The sequence below is a fragment of the Euphorbia lathyris genome, chromosome 8 (genome assembly GCF_963576675.1).
Source record: "Euphorbia lathyris chromosome 8, ddEupLath1.1, whole genome shotgun sequence".
Taxonomy (NCBI): domain Eukaryota; kingdom Viridiplantae; phylum Streptophyta; class Magnoliopsida; order Malpighiales; family Euphorbiaceae; genus Euphorbia; species Euphorbia lathyris.
This window is the reverse complement of record NC_088917.1, coordinates 26853332-26874999: the sequence shown is the minus strand read 5'-3', so window position 1 is coordinate 26874999 and position 21668 is coordinate 26853332. Positions and strand designations below refer to the sequence as shown.

The 21668-nt window shown below is 35.5% G+C and overlaps 1 long non-coding RNA gene across 1 annotated transcript; it reads left to right on the top strand.

Annotated features, from left to right (window-relative positions):
* Window positions 1-14319: 14319 nt before the first annotated feature.
* On the top strand, window positions 14320-16756 carry LOC136203028 (uncharacterized). Its single transcript, XR_010674693.1, has 4 exons — window positions 14320-14713; window positions 15489-15574; window positions 15817-16344; window positions 16535-16756. It is a non-coding gene; the product is annotated as an uncharacterized lncRNA (long non-coding RNA).
* Window positions 16757-21668: the final 4912 nt, after the last annotated feature.

The window sequence follows — 21668 nt, the reverse complement described above, 5'->3', positions numbered from 1 at the left end:
ATTTTATGCTTCATATTCTCGAAAATTTTAGTTCATATAAGCTTTACTTATGTCTACTCTTCTTTTCCTTTCAACTTAGTTGGTTTTGCATTGTAATTCTCAAACATCTACTCAACTCTTTAGTTTTTTCTTGCAATTTTGAAGAGCGAAGCTCGAGTTCTACCATTGTATTCGGGTTTCACTAGTTATTGTTTACTTTATCTTAGTTTAATTCAAGTTTTTTTTATTGCATAATCTCTTTTCTTCTTCATCTCTATTATTTACAAGTTATGTTGTAAATTAGCTTAGCTTTGATTTCTCAATTGTTTTCTATTTATTTAATTGTTATTTTCATATTTATCCGGAACTAATCCTCCATAGCTAGAGGTATCTCGAATCCTAATCAATATAAATAATTAGTTTACAACCTGACTTCAAATCAATAAATATTAATAAGAGAACTAATGGGAATTAAATCCCTAGTTAAATATAGGTCTGTTTTTAACTAGTTGAAGTTGGTAATTCTGATTGACCGACGCTCAAATAATTAAGGGTTAAGGTGCAAATATACCCCTAACGTTTTGGGCGAGGAGCAATTTTACCCCTAACGTCTAAAATGGTGCAATTTTACCCCTAACGTTGGAAGCCAAGAGCAATTTTACCCCTAACGTTAATAAATTGGGTCAATTTGAGAAATAATTCATCAAATTGTCTTCTCGGTCATGAATCTTGTCATCTACACTTCATACATGTGTCATTTTATCAGTAACAAATCATAAACATACATTGGGATGTGAAAAAAAAAAAAAATATACTGTCTTTTTTGTACGAATTAGACACAATACATTCAAAAAATTCACAAAATTTATAAATATTAATCTCAAATTCTATTATTAAATTATAAAAAACATGAAATTCTTTTTTCAGAACGAATTGTTATGCAATTGGTGCGGAATAAGGAACAAAAATATCTGTGTTTTATAATAGTGTCTGAAATTGACCCAATTTATTAACCTTAGGGGCAAAATTGCTCTTGACTTCCAACGTTAAGGGCAAAATTGCACAATTTTAGACGTTAGGGGTAAAATTGCTCCTGACCCAAAACGTTAGGGGTATTTTTGCACCTTAACCCAATAATTAACGGGACAATATAGTTTAGATCTAATGACCATTCGGTGTAGTTTTTGGGGTTATAGCTCCGGGACTTAACTTCAAGGTTATCTCATCAATGCTTTTCATTGTTCTTTTATTATTGACTGAACCAAAACTAGGATAATTGATGCATGGAACCGGATTTGTTCTTGACTAGACAATAGTAGGTTCGCGAAAACCTATAGCTATAAACTCCATTCCTCTGGGATGATACTCAACTTATTCTTTATTACTTGATTATGATAGAGCACACTTGCCTTTAGTTTTTACACATTACACAATTCGAGCATCAAGTTTTTTACATCGTTGTCGGAGATTGTTTAATTTACCATTTTGGTTTAATTAACTCTATTAATTTAAGTGTTTTCTTATGCTCACAAGGAGCAAAGTTGGCCTAATTTGGAAATATTTGATCCTGAAATTGAACATACATGTCGTAGGATTCGTGCTAACAAGAAGAAAGACAAGGCATAACAACTGAGATCCATCATGGAGATGCTTACACCCTCTGGATGGAAAATATTTCTAATGTAATTGAACCTACCACAATAGAGAACTCGTTTGAGATCAAACCGACTTTTATCCAACTATTGTAAGGCGTCGAAAAACTTGGCGACGACCTTAGAGAAGATCCCAACTCTCATTTAACTAAGTTTAATAAGCATTGCTCCATGTTTAAAAAATGGAGTATCTCCGGATGCTAATAAACTAAGGTTGTTCCCTTTCTCTTTGAAGGATGATGCTTCAGATTGGTTAGACTATATAGATACCAGAACTATCAGAGCATGGAATGATTTGGTCAAGAAGTTCATAACTAAATAAGTTCCCCTCATCTAAGATGGTGATGTACAAAAAAAATCATTCTCTTTGCCAAACTTCTAAGGAAATTTTGAATGATGCACGAGAGAGATTTTTTTTTTTGTTTACTCAAAAAGTGCTCTCATCGTGGATGTCCAAAGAACCAATTGGTAAATAAATTTTATGGAGGCTTATGTGCTCCTAACTGTTGTAGGAGGTAACCTTATGAAAAAGTTCGATGATAATGCATAACTTTATTCAAGAATTAGCAGAAAGGTGCTCTCACTGGAATGAAGATAGGAAGTTGGAGAGAAGAGCAAGTACCTATTTGGTTGATACTCTATCAACTATAAGCATTGATAAATTAAACAAAAAGAATGGACTTGTTGAGCGGATATAACCCAAACTTGCATAATTGTGTGGTCTTAATAGATATAAAAGTGGGGATTGTGTGTGATGAGTTATCTGTTTACGAGTGAAACTTTCTATTCTAATTATGTGGGAAATTATAGGCAAAATAAATAGTATTTGAATAACTATAATAACCAACGGAGGAATCATCGTTCGTTTTCATGATCCAACCCCAAAATGCCTTAAATCTAATTCCACAAAAACCATAACAAACCACCCAGTTTTACTCATCAAGAAAAGAGGAAGAAGGGGATGATAATACCCCTATAGCGAAAATGATTCAACAAATAAATTCATGCTTTGATAATTTTGAGGAATGGATTAGCAATCAAGATGTTTTTACTAAAGGCATGGCATAAGATTGAGTCAGTTGACTTAAAATACCTTGGAAAGCCTTAAGGGTACTTTACCTAGTAACTATAAAACCAATCTAAGAGAGCATGTCAAAGAAGTGATATTACAAAGTTGTAAGGAAATTCAGCCCGCCCTAGAAAGTAAGCAGGAGGAAGAAGCTACAGTTAAGGTAAGTAACTCTAACTCTTCCTCTGACCTATTCGCTGACTTCAATGTTCAACCTTACAAGGCAAACATCCATTCTTCTTAAAGGTTGAACAAAGAAAAACAAGATAAGATGTTCTCCGGATTTTTTTATATCTTTAAAAAATTACACATAAAAATCCAATTTGCTGAGGCTCTTAAGCAAATGATTGTTTATGCAAAATTTCTAAAGAATATCGTTAATGAATCAGTAAAGCTAACTGAGGGGTATTCAACATTTGTTTTTTTGCCAACTAGATGTATATTAGTTCGAGTTATAACAAAGTAGTTTTTAAATTCTTCAAATGTAATCTCTTTCCTGCCATACACTAAAGTCTCCCCTAAAAGACTTATACGACTATGAAAACGAGTATAACAAGGTAAGTCAAATCCTCGTTATCAAATTCTAAATCAATATTTTAGAAATTCATAATAACTACGGAAATTTCATTATTTAATTAGATTTATATTCACGCAGACAAGGATCTTTCAATTTGCTTTTCAATGAAAGTCAGTTCGTCACCTATTTTGTCATCTACAACGATTCCAATTTTAACCGAAACCCCAATCGAGTTGGTCTCTTTCGTGATCTCTCTCAGCACCTCGTTCGAGAGACATATAAATAACGTTGAAAGTGCCTTTGTAATCGCATTGTTTTAATAGTTAATATTAACAATTATAAAAATTAGGGGAATTAACAATACTAATTTACAACACAATCAATAAAGTGAAAGTGATTTAAAACCCTTGGCGTATTTAAGAAATGATTAAGCATTTATCAATTAGAAAAGGTAACAAATGGTAGGATTTGATTTCCGGTTGCGTATTAAAGAAAGGTCAAAAAGTGTAGTTGGGAAGTCTAAATCCAACCCTTCCAAACCAATCAGGACCGATGAAATTAGCTTTACAAAACCTTAATAAATGCTAGACCGTACACGTGTGCTCAATATTGTTAAGTGGGTCCTTCACCCAGAGGTCCCAATGAACGAAACAGGTAACAAATTTATCCTCTTCCTTCACATTCACTTCCCTTTGGAGTTGGACATTCTCACCAATTCATTCAACCATCATCTTCTTCCCTAGCATAACCCTATCTTCGGAAAACATATTATATGGTGTCTATCGTTTATCAATATTAACTCATTACTATTTTTTTAGATTTTTAATCGAATATATCTTAAGTTTCAGGACAACTATAGTGTAATACAAAATAGTCATATTATTCTGTTATTTTCTGTCTGTCTATTTATATCAAATATAATGGTTAAAAGTCTAAAAAATAGATAGAATGATCAAAGGATTAACAGTGACAAAGGATAAAAACTTTATAATGTGTTTTTCAAAATAAAAGGACAACCAACGTGTTAGGTAAAAAATAGAGCACTAATAAATTATTTACCCTTAGAATTTTAAGAATAGGACGCAAAAATGCTCTTAATGTTTACGGTTACGATTAATTTTTACTTCTTTTTTTTTTGGTAGAAACATGAAAGAAAACAAACCAACACCGAGACAAAAGCTAACCTGGGATCATTCTAATATTTAAGATGATGTAATTTTATTTTTAATATTAACACGAGTAATTTTACCATTAATGTTGATAAATTGGATCAATTTCAAATATCATTATAAAATATGGATATTTTGTTCCTTATTATGCACCAATTACATATTACTTGCTTCTTAAAAAAATGATTTCATATTTTTTGTGATTTAATAATAAAACTAGCTAGTTTTTTGACCGTGCGATGCACGAATTCATCTTGGCATATAAATATTTAAAAAATTATTATTTAATAATTAAAATTAATGACATAAAGATGTTATCTAAATTAAATTTTATTATTTTATTTTTGGAGATTAATATTTTTAAGTCCCGCAACATATTTGATTTTTTTGTCTAACCCGTACAAAATACAATATTTTTATTATTATTATTATTTACATCTAACCATGTGTTTATGACCTGTTACTAATTAGTGATAAAACGACGTACATATGAAGTATAGATGAAAAGTACATGACTGAGAAGACAGTTTGCTGAATTATTTATCAAATTAACTCAACTTGTCAATGTTATGGGTAAAATTACTTTTGGCTATCAATGTTAGAAGTAAAATTGCACAATTTTACACTTTAAGAGTAAATTTGGTTCTGACTGTAAACATTAGGAACATTTTTGTACCTTATCCCATAATTTTATGATTCATTTTCGGATTAAAATGAAATTTTTAATTAAGTTTCTTTATATTTTTCATTTAGTTTTGATAAGTATCATATGATATTTTCAATTTCAGTTATAATTTTAAAAAGTCAGTTAGATCTAACCGAAATAAATATTATATATACAAAAAGATGTTTTCGTACAATATATATTATAAAACAGTAATGATGGAATGAAAATATCTGTTTAACGCCTTTTTTTGAGTGAATCGGATTGCGAGCGTGCCTATACTTTTATGGAAAAATTATAAAAATTGGAAATCTGACTTCTAAATCATAAGATTGTGTGAAAGCTTAAAGGATATGAAAAAAAGCTTAAAGTTCGTCAATTGTATCTACATATATCGAGATTAATTGAAGGAAATGGATTCGAATTTGAAATTAAGAATAAAAGAAAATGCTTGAATAATTGAAATTGAGATTCTGAAATTGAAAGAATTACAAATATATGAATTGAATTAAAAGAACTTGGAATTGACAATTAAAAAAAAGTGTAGAACTAAGACAATTGAAAATTGAAAGAAATTGAGTCTACTTGTTGTAGAGATTTTTCTGAGACTTTTGAGTCATTATTGAGATTTGTTGTTGGTTTGTTTTGTTCATTGAGTTGGATCCTCTGCCGCCAAAATTAAGTAGATTAATTATGAAATTGGCCCAAATTAAAATATGGGTGAAACGATATCACTTCCTCATTTTTTCTTGATAAAAAATATAATATATAATTTTAATTCTATAATTATATTTATCTATATAAAAGGATTATATTATTTGTATTATATTTAAGAGTTTTACATGATCTAATCCCTAAATTCTCTCCAAATTCTCTCTTATTAACTCATACAATATCTTTGATGGTATTCAACTGAAATCCTTTTGATTCTCTATTTTCTTTTACAATTTCTTTTCTTTTTCTTTCATATTTGTTTCATTCTTTAGTAATTTTTAGTTTTCCTCGTATGTTATGTTTTCCGTTCACTTTTTTTTTCTGTATCCATCTTTTGACTTCCCCTTTCATAATTTATTTTTCTTTAAATTTGTTCTTGCCCATACCTTTTTCTTCTCTTCATCATGTTAATATTTCTTTTAGTGAATGATTGCATTATTTAGGTGAATTTTGATTTTACGTTGCTTAATTTTTGTGAGTTGGGATCTTATTTCATCGCAAAGGTATCAATATTTAAATTCGTTTTAGATTATAGACAAATTAGAACATTTTTTCATCATTTAGAAGTTTATTGCTTTAACCGAATGGAAAATGGACTATGAAAGGCAAAAGCTTATCTATGTTTATATACTTGGAGGATCCCAAAACTCTTAAGCCTCAGGAAAGGTTTTGTTGTGAATTCATTTTACGTGTCAGGAATCAATCAGGTGGAGAACATGAGTTGTATCCGGTCCTAGAGGGCATATCCAACCTTTGTTGGCGTATGCCTTATCCTTGCGTATCTGGTTTTTGCCACGTGGTCGTGCTTTGTACAAACATGTCCTTTTATCTATGTGTTTTTACTATTTTCCCCCCAGAGATAATATGTGGATGTTATCAAGTTCCTACATGGAGACATCAAGATGTAGTATGTGAAGACCAACGATCAAGTTACCGACATATTTACGAAAGGACTAAATGATGCAAAATTCGAACAGTTGAGAAAGCAACTTGGAATGACAAACAAGTACGAGGTACTGAAAGTTGGTGCTGAGGGGGAATATCAATTAGTATCATCACCAACTTTGAAAAAAGGATTAGTAGATTAATTTCTAGAATAGTCTACAAAACCGATTTCTAGATTAGTCTACTATAATATTTAGATTTTTTAAGCCTTCTTTAGTTGATTTTTTTTTATTTCCTCAACTACTTAATTTATGGTCCAAAATCAATTAAACATATTATAAATAGAGTGCTTAGGATCTCTTTTATGTGTGCAAAAATTAAAAAGCTCAAGTAATGAGTAAAAGAGTTATAAATGAGTGAGTAAGAGAGCAAAGTGTGTCAATGAGCAAGAGTGCAAAAATATAAAAAATGTATTGTTGTTCTTGTAAAATCTTAATTCCAATTTAATAAAATAAAGATTGTTCATTTAAGTCCTCAATATTTAACACTCCCCGCAACAATAGGAGCTCCCAAATACAACCCCATATCAGAAACAATATTAGCCTGAAGTTTATTACTGATACGTTCCTGAACACTACCACATGTGTTCTTACTGAAGAAAAAGGTTGGGATTTATGGAAGTTAATACATTGGCCTGAGGCCTTGGCATGTTTCAGGTAAAGATGAACAATCAGAGATTCAGCTTCTGAAGCACTAAAGAGCAATAAGTTATCATCAGTGAAGAGTAAATGAGAAATAACATGCAATGAACAAGCTATACGATAACCATACGGAAGACCAAACCGCTCATTGGTTGCAAGAATTAATAAAAGCCCATCAGCACAAATAATGAAGAGAAACGGAGACAGTGAATTGTTGAAACACCTTTCCACATGATTTTGATTTGACAAAATTATTTAAGTTAATCCATGATTAAGATAATTAAATTTAAGTGCTTTGATTTAATTGTACTAATGTGTTTGTTCAATGTTGAGTATAATTATAAGTGAACAGAAATAAAAAGTACGACAGAAATCGAAGTCAGCATGAGCCACGGAAGCTGAGTTGAACACAACTCAGCATGATAGAAGAAAAGTCTTCTTCAGAACAATCGCTTGAAGACGAAGCTGACCGAAGAAGCTGAGTAGAAAGTAACTCAGCATAGTCAAAGATGAAGATCGAAGGCAACGTCTATTACGTCAAGCTGAGTGTTCATCAGGACAGCGCCAATGATCCGTTTACTAAAAGGCAAGATCCGACAGAGATCTGCGCCAATTTAGAAGCTTTGGAATTACGCAAGGAGACAGTTTCGAGACGCATGGGTCAACTGGCCTCTGGCTAAAAGACGAAACTGACGCTAAAGGACGAACCTGGCGGAAGAAGACAAGCCTGACGCCTGCTAATTTCAGATGACAGGATTGGCCTGCAAATCTGTATGCTGACCAAAGGAATGACGCAAGATAGCCGTTTGGATTCAACGGATACATCTGAATTCAAACGATTGAAGCATTAGATTTCACTATAAAAGGACAAGTTCATCTCTTGGATCCTTGGCCGAAATACAAAAGAAAAAGAGCATACATACAAAGCACATTCAAATAAGAAAAGAAAATCTTATACCAAATTCCCATCTCTGTGTAAAAGTCTAGATTGAATTTGTATTCATCTAAAGTGTTCTTCATCTAGAAAGAACAAATTTGTATCATTTGTAAAAGTTGAGAGAGTGGTGCTTGTTGGTCCCTTATAACGTAACAAGTTAGTTCCAAGGGGGGGGGGGGGATAGGAACTATTCTAAAATTTTGTACGTTGAGGCTGACTTCTTTTTCTTTGAAAAAGGTTTGCACAGCACGCTGAGTGAACTTAAGACACTAGCTTAGTCAACTGGTGACAAAGTCAGCTTCTTTCCTTGAGTCAGGAGATAGCACTTGAGTCTATTCCTGAACTCAGATACTCAATGCACACAACTCAGCGTGACCTCTTTACTTAGTCAGTTTTTAAGCAAACAATATATATATCAAAGGAGTTTAAGGTTAGAAAGATGTTACTCAGCAGATTTATCCAGGTTCGGCCTCTATGCCTACGTCCTATCCCCGGAACACGTTCTGAGCTTTCGAATTCTCTACTGAGCTCTTTAAAGGTAGAGCACCAAACCTTTTACAACTAGAAGCTGAGTATAACAAGAGTACCTTCCTCTATACCTCTACTCACTCCTATTCTATCGCTGAGTACTATAACCGAGTACTCAGCCTCTCCTTTCTATTTCTAGAATTGATAATAAGATTGTCCTAAACAACAATTGCTAAGACACTTTAGATGATTGGAAATCACTCTAGACTTTTACACAATAATCTGGAAATTGGTGTAAGTATTTGCTTTGCTTTTTCTCACAGAGCTTCAAGTGTAAATTTGGTCAGCGTAATGGCTAGTTGAAGATCTACATCGAATGAAGCAACTGAAAGGCCTATTTATAGTGACACTTGAGGCATTCGGTGATTTCGAATTTCGAAATAACCGTTGGAGGGAAACGGCTTCATGTCGTTGTCACTCAGTCTGCTTCAGTGCCGTTGGCCAATCAGATTCTTGCATCTTCTGTCTTCGGTCAGTGCTGAGCAGCTTTTGGTCAGTTCAGCAGACTGTCTCTCCTTTTTCGGCACGTCAACCAGACAGCTTTCTGTGTCTTCTGAACTTTACCCGAAGTGGAAATACTTTATCTGGAAGTTGCTCTTGCTCAGCTGCTGTCTTGTACTCTGTGTCGTTCAACTCAACAGCTTCGTTCCGAAGTAGTGAAGGAAGGTCTTCTCGATCCTTCTCATGCTAAGCTGCGTTTTATCAACAACGACAGCGTTTTGCTTACACAGGCCGAGTGGTCTTGATCTGTTTTGACTTGGGCCTTTGACTTTCTTTTAGGCCTTTAGCCTTTTAATATTGTGTCTTATAAACAAGTAACTTAACATTGAACAAACACATTAGTATAATAAATCAAAGCATTTAAACTTAGTGTGTTTAGAATATTTTTAATCATATACTTAAATAATTTTGTCAAATCAAATTCATGTGGAAAGGTGTTTCAACAAACTCCCTCATTTTGATGTTCGCAAAACTATTTAGTGAAGAACTCAGTGTTGAGCTCCCCCATGATAGTTGATCTTTTATAACTTAGCAAACTCCCCCGTCAGGGTTGAGCTACTGACTTAGTTTTACTCTAAACATTTTAAGGTTTAATCAAGTAAGTCTAAGGTCTGTTTTCAGATATAGGTCAGCTCATGGAACATATTCTATTAACTCAGTTTTAAGCGGAAGATTTAACTATCAGAGAACGCTGAGTATATTGTTGTTCAACGAGTCTTATAAGACAATGTTTTATAGCATGCAAGACAGTGTTAACAGCATACAATCAACAAACATTATAAATGATAAACATAGTTGATGTATTTGAAGATGCAGAACATAAAACATAATAACTCAGCATCACATAAGATTTTAATCAAGTTGAATAATTAATGCAGGCATTGTATTAAGTTTAAAGTAGTCAGCATACAATAAGCAAAATAAACATAGAAGATAAAACTAAGAAAGTTGAGCTAGATAGTTCTATTTCTTTTTGCTCTTAGGCTTTTGCTGACTGCTTCCAACGGCATCCTCTTGCTGAGTTCTTCTAGCTTGTTCTTTTTCCCCCGTTTTGGCAGCATCAGGAGGAGGAGGAGGCTTGAAACAGCTTGTTTGGACAGCTTCTGTAATTTTAGCTGACATGTTTTTAAGCTTGAGGGTGCTTGCATTTATGCCATCAAAAATAATGACACCCTCTTCCAGTACATCTTTATCAACCTCGATGTTGGATGAGCTGAGCATGCTCAGCACATATTCTTGTGATTTGCCTACCCAAGTTATGGTGTCTGTCAGCGCAGCAAATGCCTGATGAAACATTCTCAGTAATGTTGTGTCATAGTACTGACGCTAGACGTTGGAATAATGTATATGGGTGAAGGTACGTTGTGAGTACTGGAGAATTTTGTTCTGCTTTAGTTGGTCAGTTTCCATTTCTTCCTTGTTTAGATTCAGCAAGCGAATAGCTTCGCCGATCTGCTCTACTGAGCATTGAGAGTAGGAAGCCAGCTGATCGTTAGTCTTTGCTTACTCAGTTTGCAGCTGGTTGAATAGATGGTGGACTTCAACTGAAGTGGCATACCTAGAATTCGCAGCTGACAAGGTTTGAAATTGTCCCTGAAGGGAGTTAAGATGTTGAACCATAGTCAGCTGGAGTTCAGCCAGCTTTGTTATGGACTCCTGCTTTGGAGTTTAGACCTCGAACCTCATTGAGAAGTTGAGTGACTTGTGAGAGCTGAGTGGACTCATTATCGGCAGACCCAGCAGCAGTTTCTGAGGTCTGATGAAGGTCTTGGATCAAGGCCTGCGCCGAATTAATGATCCTTCTACCAGACTCAGTGGCAGTGAGATAGTTGTATGTTTCATTAGTTTGACCAGTTGGTGGAGGTGTTAAGTTTAATTCGGCATTTGAAGTGCCAGCGGGGTCAGTGACTGGCCTTGGTGTATCAATCTGCACTTGGTCTGTTGGTTTAGGAAGTGATTGAACAGCGGCATTGATGATAGGTTCAGAGTCAGGTTGAAGCTGACTTGTTGGTGAAGGTGGGATAGGTTCAGTGCTGTCTGGAGCAGGAATTTCCGTAGTCGGATGAGGACTAGGTTCAGCATCGGCATCGAAAACTTGCTCGGTGTTGGTCGGATTTTCAGAAGCATTTAAGTCGGCTTGTTCCTGTGGAAGAGAAACAGAGGCTTGCTTTTCAGTTTGCTCTGGTAGAGAGGTAGAAGGTTTTCTGAAAAACTTTAGCTTGATACGTGAAGGATCAGGGGTCAGCTCAGGTTGGTTTTCAGTAAAGTCCAAAACTGTAGTCTGATGTGCCTTTACAAGTCTTCTTCTTTTTCCCTGAGTCATTGGAGGAGTGGGATCAGCGGGAATTGATTGAGATGGAGAAGGTTCTCCCTGATCAGTATTGTGCTGTTCTGTGTGCTCAGCTTCTTCGTCTGCAGCCAACTCAGTGTTAGTTGGCTCAGCATCTTCCTCTTCACTTTCTGACTCAGTGTCATCCTGACCACTTTCTTCGTCAGATTGTTCTTGCTCATCATCCTGCTCTTCTTCCTCTAATTCTTCTTCTAGCTGGTCAATGAACTGATCATCCAGTTCAACTTCATCGTTCTGTTGCTCAGGGTCAAAGCCTTGACTCTGGGCATAATGAGAGTTGATGGGTACGAAGAAGGTAGTAGGTAGAGCATCAATTGGTCTTAACTCCGAAGAGTTCTTCTGTTTCTTACTCAGTGATTCCTTATCAGCGTCTTCTCTTTCTTCTGCCTCAGGCACATCTTGCCTAGGTCTTTTCTCAGCTGACTTGGGCTCAGCTTGACCTTGCTGGGGCTGAGCATCTGTTCCTTTGGATACAACTCTCAGTTTCTTTGGAGGAGGAACAGCTCCCTCAGAGGTTGCTTTGCACAACTTTCCTCTTTCTGTCAGCGGGGGCCTTAGTTCTTCTATTTTTCTTGACCACTGTTCCCTCAGCGGTCTGATCAGCAACACCTTTTGCTTTCTTGATTGGCTGATTAAACTTTAAAGCAAATAGGGCAGCGGCAGTGATTTCTGATCCTTGGACCTTAGTTTCCCCCGATAGGTCCACTTGGTGGTCTAGGAGGATTTTGGTGATGAGTGAGCCCAACCTTAGAGTTCCAGTGCTTCTTTGAAAGCCAGCGATTAAGAATACTGGCATGTTGATGGGCTTGTAGGTTAGCATATGCCATATGAAGCATTACTCAAAATTTGTTGCTGAGCTGGTGCAATTTATCTTCGGGAAGATATAATTGGTCAGCAGGTAGTGTGCCATCTTTTGGTGTTGGCCCATTGAAGCACTGGAGATTTCTCCAGCATGGCCAGTAGGTTTGCAGAACGTAGTGGAGTACCCAGTGTTGTCCTGATCTCCAGACTTCCTAAGAATGGCTCCTTCATTCTTAAGTTTCAGAAGGCTGGCTAAGTAGGTGGGATTTATGAACATGGTTTTGTCCTTCACCTTGGTGACTAAGCGGTCCTGGTTGTCATCAGCGACACGAAGGTGGTGGTAGAATTCCCTCACCAAGTCAGGGTAGGTAGGATCTCTTATTGAGAACAGCTCGGTCCAGCCATTCTTTGAGATCCACTCACAAAATGGTTGTAGAGTTTCCACAAATTCTTTCGAGAACCACCTTGAGTGGTCTATCTTGTATTCCCTGACGTTCTCATAGACCCTGGTATATGTTCGTTGCTTAGGTTTCTTGCCTTTGGAGGAGGTACCTTGGTCAGTCTGGGTTTGCTTGCTCGGTGTGATAGCTTTGGTTTGATCATGCTGGGTAGGAGGCTTAGGGTTTCCAGCAGATTGGTGACCGGCATCGGAGATGTTTACAGAGACGTTCGTCATTTTCGCAGAGAAGATTTGAAGGATTTGAAGTTTTTGAGAGAGAAAGTATTAATCGTAGAGAATTCTGTAAGCGTAAAGAAATGAAGGTGGGGATTTTCCCACTATTTATAGAGGTGAGAGATCGATCTTATCGAATCCATGTGTCAGTTTTGCCCTTGGGATATTCAACCGACAAGAATCCTGGCATTTATGACACATTCGGCGCATACGTCATCCTAGGTGGCTATACGCGTGCTTTTGCCACTACAAAAAATTCCTGATATTGTGACTAATTCTATTATGACGAAATGGTTTTTGTCGCAATAAATATGGTTATTGTGACCAAATGAAACATTTGTCACAATAGTCTGATTAAAGACAAAAAGTTATGATGAGATACTTATTTTGAGAAAATTTTGTCACTATATGTATATATATTGGGACAAAAACAATTTGTCACGACTGTTCGTAGCTATATATAAACGAGAATTTTTGGCGCAAATTTACAAACATATGGAGACAAATATTTTGTCTCAAAATATATAATTTTCTTGTGACTAATAATTTTTGTGAGAATAGCATACTTTTACAATTTTGAATTTTGTCACAATATTTATAATTATGGTAACAAATGATGTTTAATCAAAATAAATATTGAAATTATAATTAGGATGATGGTTTGTCAATGTTTTTGTTGTGACAATAATTTATTTCTCTTCATATCCCAAAATTATAATTTAGAGGAACATTTTAATACCAATAAAAGGTTCAGGAGTTAAATTTTTTTATAGCAACTGTCAAATATTTATAAACTCAAATTATTTATTATAAAAATTTTTTGTATTAATTAAAATATTTTTACATTTGTTAATTTAAAAATATAATTTTTTTTGAAGAAAAAAAATAATTAATTATCAATTTATATAAATAATATTGTGTATCTAATGAATATGGGAAAAGTTAAAAAAAACTTTAACTTTTTTTTAAGTTTTCCCTATATTCATTAGGTACAAAATATTATTTCCATGACAATTAATTAAATTATTTTTCAATTGTTTTATATTACGTATTTTCTTTACAAATATAAAAATATATTTACTTTTTATAATTTATTTATGCTAGTATGATTTTTTTATATAATAATGTTACAAATTTCTTAATTAAATAAATTAAACTTCTAAGTAAACAAAATAACCATCACTGAGAAGCATCTAGGTTATTTCATCCAGCACGTCTCTCTTTCACGGTTTCTCCGTAGACAGAATTTGTTTTTCTTTTGATGAACTCTGTAGACAAGTTTTGGTGTTTCTATTTTGTTTACTCCTTCAATCTCCCTTCCGTTCAACCCTCTTCTTCCATTTGTTTTGCTTTGCGATTTTTATTTTTATGAATCCAAGGAGAAAATCGATTTCGACGGTTCGCATTCTATGGCGGCATCGTGTGGTTGGCAAGAAGGGCGAATAGAATTTCGAGCTATAAGGTCACAACAGAACCTCTTAATTCAAGCACCACCGCCTCCCTGGGAAAAATCTCTGACATAGAACCCTCCAAATTTCTGCTAGAGTATTCTCCTTCAATGGTTATTACTCATGTATGTATCTTCGGCCTTTAGTGTTTCATTATACAGATAAGCTCATAATTGAGGTTTCTTTTTACCTATTATTGAATGGTTTTTTTTTTCACTTAATTAAACCCATGAATTTTCTGTTTTAGATTTTTATATTTGCCTAACCTCTGTTCAATATCCTTGCTACTGTCTAAAATGGCTTCCATGAATTTTCTATTTTAGCATGTTGCATCTGAATATTTCTACTTGTCATAAAGTTGATAGCATCAAAGGCATTTCCCCCAAACAGATCTTTATTTTCTTTTTCTATGAAAAAAAATGCTTATGAACTTAGATACCACTTTATCTAGATGGGGTTCCTGTTTTAGTGCCTGAGAATGCTGACATATAGCACTTTCCTTAATACATTATGTGAGGCTTATTATTTGTTTTACAAATACAATATAACCAAGCCTAATCTCCATTAACTACTTTAGTCAGCTATATGGGTATAAAATCGAGGGCAATCCAATCCCTTTGTATTTTAAAACTGCAAGATCTCAACTCGTGAAGTGTTTGCTTAGCTTCATTTACTTTTTTGGTATTATTTCTCATCCTCACAAACTGCTTTTGACGAATGTAAGGCATAACTAAATAATGTCTCAAAGCTAGTTGGTATTTGTAAATGATCAGTTGATAAAATTCAACTTTAAGAATAGTTGTTCTTTTTTCTTACTATAAATTTTCATATTGCCTTCTTAATATATTTTAAATAGAAATTCTCTACATTGATGCGTATGCTTAATGATTTTCTGTATAGACATTAATTTGAGCAGTGAGCAAAGAGAGTTTAGAAGGCAAAGGCTATCATCGTCAGATTGTTGCATTTCTAAGCATCATATCAAGGTAATTCTTTTGATTCAATCTTACGGTTTGCTGTTGGAAAAAGGCTGATTTCTGCATGATTAACCCTCTAAGTTCTATGTAGCAGAGTAGGTGCAGATTTGGGTAAATTGAAGTGCGTATCACTTTGAGCAAGTTCAGTGGTCAATAGTTCAGTTTAAGCTTGTTTAGGAAGCTAATGAAATATCTACAAAAGGTCCAGATTAATTAGATTATTTAATTAGCATCTTGTTTTTGCATTGTAGGTTATGGTGCCCTATAAGTGCACAGAGTTCATTGACGATTTAACTTATCAAGTGAAGAACAAAGTTATTCCAATGAGCAGGATTCATGATGCTGTAAAAAGAATTTTAAGGGTTAAATTTACAATGGACTTTTTTGAAAACCCACTTGCTGATCTCAGTTTGGTCAACCATCCAGATTTGCTGATTCAACCTTCTTGCTCCTAAAGGCTTAAACTTTCTTCCCATTTACTTCTGAAAGTCAAGTTTAGGGGTCCAATCTGACCCTTTTATCTCATTTACATATTCTTTCAGATGTTAATATGTTATTGTTATATGTTGAATAGCAACATAGAGAATTAGCAAGAGAAGCTGTAAGGAAATATCTTGTCCTCCTAAAGAATGGGAAATATGCTAATAAACCATTGTTGCCCCCTCCCAAGAAAGCACCAAAGATATTAGTTGCTGGAAGTCATGCTGACAACTTGGGAAATCAATGTGGTGGCTGGACTATTACATGACAAGGTCTTAATGGCAATGATCTCACTTCTGGTATGTTTCCAATATTACGTGTCCATTTGCTTCTCATTTTTATAGCTCGTTTTAACTAATTCTGAAGGAAAACTAGAACCAAACACCCTTTAAATGTTGTCAATATTACTATTATAATATATTATTACGTTATATAGGATTTAGTGTTTATTTTTTATACTAATTATTTTCTTTAATTTTTAAAATGCAGATGAAGCTTTTTCCTTGTGTGGATTCGAAGTTTGTTCAATTGTCTCGAAGTTTCGAAGTTTGTTCAATTGTCTCGAAGTTGGAGATTATTTTTAGATTTAATGTTGTTTATAAATTCTTTATGTTCTTCAATATGATTAAATTAACAGTTTAATTTGTACCACCATTTTCTATTGTGGATTGATAGAATAATTTTATTGAGATTATAATATTAGTTAATGAATGTTTTCTCTTATTCTTTCATCACGGTTAAATTTGATGAAAAATATAATGTAACAAGCCTTGTTGACACAATAAAAGGTAATTTGTGATTAAAACAATAATCTTGTTGTGACTAATATAACCATTAACACCGAATTCTATTGTATTTATGACTATTTACTAGTCAAAATAAATTAAATATACAAAGTCAAATCAAGTTTGTCAAAATATCTTTTGTCACATTAAAATAATTGCAACAAATATTATTTGTCGTATTAATTAATTTTGTCCCAATAAGTATTAAATATTTGTCAAAACAACTCACATATTGAGACCAATATAAGCTTATAGCAACCAAATACAATACATATTCTAACAAACTATTAGTCATAATATATAACGCAAAGGTGACTAATAAAATTTTGTCACAACATAATATTAACAATTGAGACAAATTATAATTTCGTCACAACAAACTTATTGAGACGAGCTTATTGCAACAAAACTTGTGACCAAATCTTTTGTCACTACAAGTATATTGTGACGAAATATGTAGATGTTGTGACAAAAAAATTCGTATTAATAAACCCTTTTTTTTGTAGTGTGCATTCAATGCAACGGATCAATTTACTCAGTGTGAGAATCCTAATCGTTCGATATTCTGAGTAGTCAGTTTTATACAAACGAATGGTTTAAGTAATTGGTTGCTCAGTTTGAGATAACTACTCAGTGCGCATATTTTCTCAGCATGTGATATTCATTCATTTAGCATTAAACACTCAGCATACATCTATTCACTCAGCAAGTAATAGCATAAATCATTCAGCATGGTAATTCACTCAGCATGAATATATGTTTAGAACTGGAATTTACTGAAGAGGATTAAACATACCAATGGCTTCTCTCAGTATGCTGAACTGCTCACGAGCCAGTGGCTTCGTGAAGATATCCGCAAGCTGCTCATCCGTTGGGACATAGGTCAGCTTGATCTCACCCTTGAGTACATGGTCTCTAATGAAGTGATGTCTGATGCTGACATGCTTCATCCTGCTGTGCTGAATTGGGTTCTTTGATAGATCAATTGCACTTTTGTTGTCACATTTGACCTCAATTGTCTTTGTTTGAACACCATAGTCTTCAAGCTGTTGCTTAATCCATAGGACTTGAGCAACACAGTTTCCAGCAGCAATGTACTCAGCTTCAGTGGTAGGCAAGGCTACTGACGCCTGCTTCTTGCTGAACCAGGATACAAGACAGCTCCCTAGGAAGTGGCATCCTCCAGAGGTGCTTTTTCGTTCAAGCTTGTCTCGTCCATAGTCAGCGTCAGTGTATCCAACGAGTGTGAAATCATGCGTGTTGGGATACCATAAACCTGTGTTCACTGAGCTTTGCAAATATCTAAGGATTCTTTTTACAGCTATGTAATGAGATTCCTTAGGGTTAGATTGATATCTAGCACAGTAGCATACTGAGAACTGAATGTCCGGTCTACTCGCTGTTAAGTAAAGTAGAGAGCCAATCATACCTCGGTATAATTTGCTGTCTACTGACTTACCATTCTCGTCAGCGCATAGGACAGTGTCAGTGCCCATAGGAGTAGATATTGGCTTACAATTTTCAAGATCATATTTCTTCAATATCTCCTTGGCATATTTAGCTTGACTGATGAAGATGCCATTTTTTCCTTGTTTAATTTGAAGTCCAAGGAAGAAGTTGAGTTCTCCCATCATTGACATTTCAAACTCAGTCTGCATTTGTTTGCTAAATTCCTTGCACATTGACTCGTTAGTGGCACCGAAAATAATGTCATCCACATAAATCTGAGCCAGCAGGGTATCTTTACCCTTCCTCTTAATGAATAAGGTTGTATCAGCTTTGCCTCTGACGTAATTTCTAGTCAGCAGAAAACTGGTCAGCCTCTCATACCAAGCACGTGGTGCTTGCTTGAGGCCGTACAAAGCCTTTTTGAGTTTATAAACATGGTTTGGGAACTTAGGATCCTCAAACCCTGGAGGCTGATTAACATAGACTTCCTCGTTTATAACTCCATTAAGAAATGCACTCTTAACATCCATTTGAAATAATTTAAAATTCATATAAGATGCATATGCACATAAAATTCTAATAGCCTCTAGCCTTGCCACTGGGGCAAAGGTCTCACCGTAGTCAATACCTTCTTGCTGGCTGTAGCCCTGAGCTACAAGTCTTGCTTTGTTTCTGACCACGTTCCCTTGTTCATCCAGCTTGTTGCGGAAGACCCATCTTGTTCCTATGGTCTTCTGGCTTCTTGGTTTTGGCACTAGATCCCATACTTCATTTCGTCTAAACTGATCAAGTTCTTCTTGCATTGCATTCATCCAGAATTCGTCATACTCAGCTTCAGTGAAATTCTTTGGTTCCTGGATTGAGACGAATGCTATGTTGCTGAGGTATCTCCTGAGTTGATTTCTAGTCATCAGGGTATTCTCAGCGGCATCAAGAATGGCACTTTCAGAGTGCCCTCTTGGTATCCTAATCTCCTTTGGTAGATTGATGTCTTGCGCTGGCTGTGTTTCAACAATCTCTGCAGGTGTAGATTGGTCAGTGAAAGTAATTTGAGTTTCACTTTTACCTTTGGTCAGCCCTTGAGGAAATAACTCAGCGGCTGTTTCTTGGTCAGCGGATGCTGAGTGTGGATCGTCCTCAGTCAGTGGCTGGTACCTTCCTGCAGGGTTAGTTTCATCGAACTCAACATGTACAGACTCTTCTAAGACTTGAGTTCGTTTATTGAAAACTCTGTATGCTTTGCTGTTTGTTGAGTAGCCTAAAAAGATAGCTTCATCAGCTTTTGAGTCAAACTTAGCTAGGCTATCTTTGGTGTTTAAAATAAAACATTTACAGCCGAAGGCACGAAAGTATCCAATGTTGGGCTTTCGTCCTTTCCAAAGTTCGTAGGGGGTTTTCTTTAGTATAGGTCTAACGAGAGCCCTATTAAGAATATAGCACGCTGTATTGACAGCTTCTCCCCAAAAGTACTTTGGAAGCCTATGCTTACTCAGCATTGTCCTGGCTATTTCAACCAAGGTTCTGTTCTTCCTTTCAACAACCCCATTTTGTTGAGGCGTTCTAGGAGCAGAAGAATTATGGTCAATGTCGTTGGTTTCACAGAATTCAACAAACTGTTGGTTCTTGAATTCTCCACCATTATCACTTCGGATGTGAGCCAATTTTAGGTCTTTGTCATTTTCAAGTTTTCTTACCAAATTTGAAAATGTCTCAAAGGTCTCATCCTTGCTACTCAGCAAGATGATCCAAGTGTACCGAGAAAAGTCATCTACAATGACCAAGGAAAATCTTCTTCCACCCAAGCTCAGCGGCTGGACTGGACCGAAGAGATCCAAGTGTAGTAACTCTAATGGACGCTTAGTTGAGACAATGTTTTTTACTATGAAAAGATTGTTTGGTTTGTTTTCCAGCTTGGCAAGCGTGGCATAATTGATCTTTTTCAAATTTAAGTTCTGGCAGTCCCTCAACCAATTGCTTTCTTGCTAATTTGGCCAGGAGGTCCATGCTTACATGACCAAGTCTCCTGTGCCATAGCCAGGAATTTTCTTCCTTTGATACTAAGCATACAGTTTTTGAAAACTTTTTCTCTAAGTTCAACATGAAGACATTATCAATACGAGGGGCAGTTAATATTAACTCATTTGTTTTACCCTCGAATATTTTACATCCAGTGTCATCAAATATAACTTTTCTCCTATTGTCACATAGCTGAGCTACGCTGAGTAAGCTGACTAGGGAGACAGACTAAATAGTAGGATTACCTCCAACGGTTCCTGACCCTACTATCTTACCCTTCTTGTTGTCTCCAAAACTTACGCTTCCTCCTCGTTTACGCTCAAATGTGATGAACTGTGTTTCATCACTAGCCATATGCCTCGAGCATACGCTGTCAATATACCACATTTTTTACTTCTCAGCACACCTCAGGCTTACCTGCAATGTAACTAGTTACTTTTAGGTACCCAATTCTTTTTGGGTCCTGGCTTGTTAGGTTCAATAGGTAAAGCATCATATTTTATTTTATGGCGACATACTTGGATAGTATGGCCATTCTTTCCACAGAAGTCACAGCTGACCTTCCGTTTAGGATGTCTCACTGACTGGTCAGCACCCCAGTGCTGAGCATGCCAGCACACCTTTGTGGTGTGTCCTTTCTTCCCACAGAAGTCACACTAGACGTTCCGCTGAGGATTCCATCTCTGCTGACTAGTACTTCGGTACTCAGTGTTCAGAGGATTATTTCTTTTATTCGGAACCTTAAGTTGGTTCTGAATTGATGTGACGTCCTTCCTCAGTTTCTTAGAATCTGATTGGACCTCAGAGACAAACTTTTGCATAATTCCTATGTTACTATGCAAATCTGAGTTGTCCTGAAGAAGATATCGAAGGTCACTCAGTTTGACCTCCTCAACCTCGTCACATCGCCTGCTGAGTGCTCTAACCTTTTTATTACACTTTTTGACAAGTGTGTAGAGGTCACTCAGGGCATTAACCATTTCATTTCTGAGCAAGGGTAGTGATATTACCTCAGTTGAATGTTCCTCATCGTCAGATGCAATGGAGGGGTCAGCATGCTCAGAAACACATGGCTCAGCAAGTTCGTCAGCCATGAAACAAATCTTTACTGACTCAGTGGCATCAGCTTCAGATGATGATGAATCATCACTATCACTCCAGGTTGCCACCATTGCTTTCTTGCCGTTCTTCCTTTCTTTTCTCGGCGAGGGACAGCTTGACTTGATATGGCCAGTTTGATGACATTCAAAGCATGTGATGGGCTTTGAGCTGTCCTTCTTGTACTTGTTGTCACTGGAGTCAGCTTTGTACTTATCAAACTTCTTATAAGGCTTCTTAGAATATTTGTCATTCTTTTTGAACAGCCTTTTCAT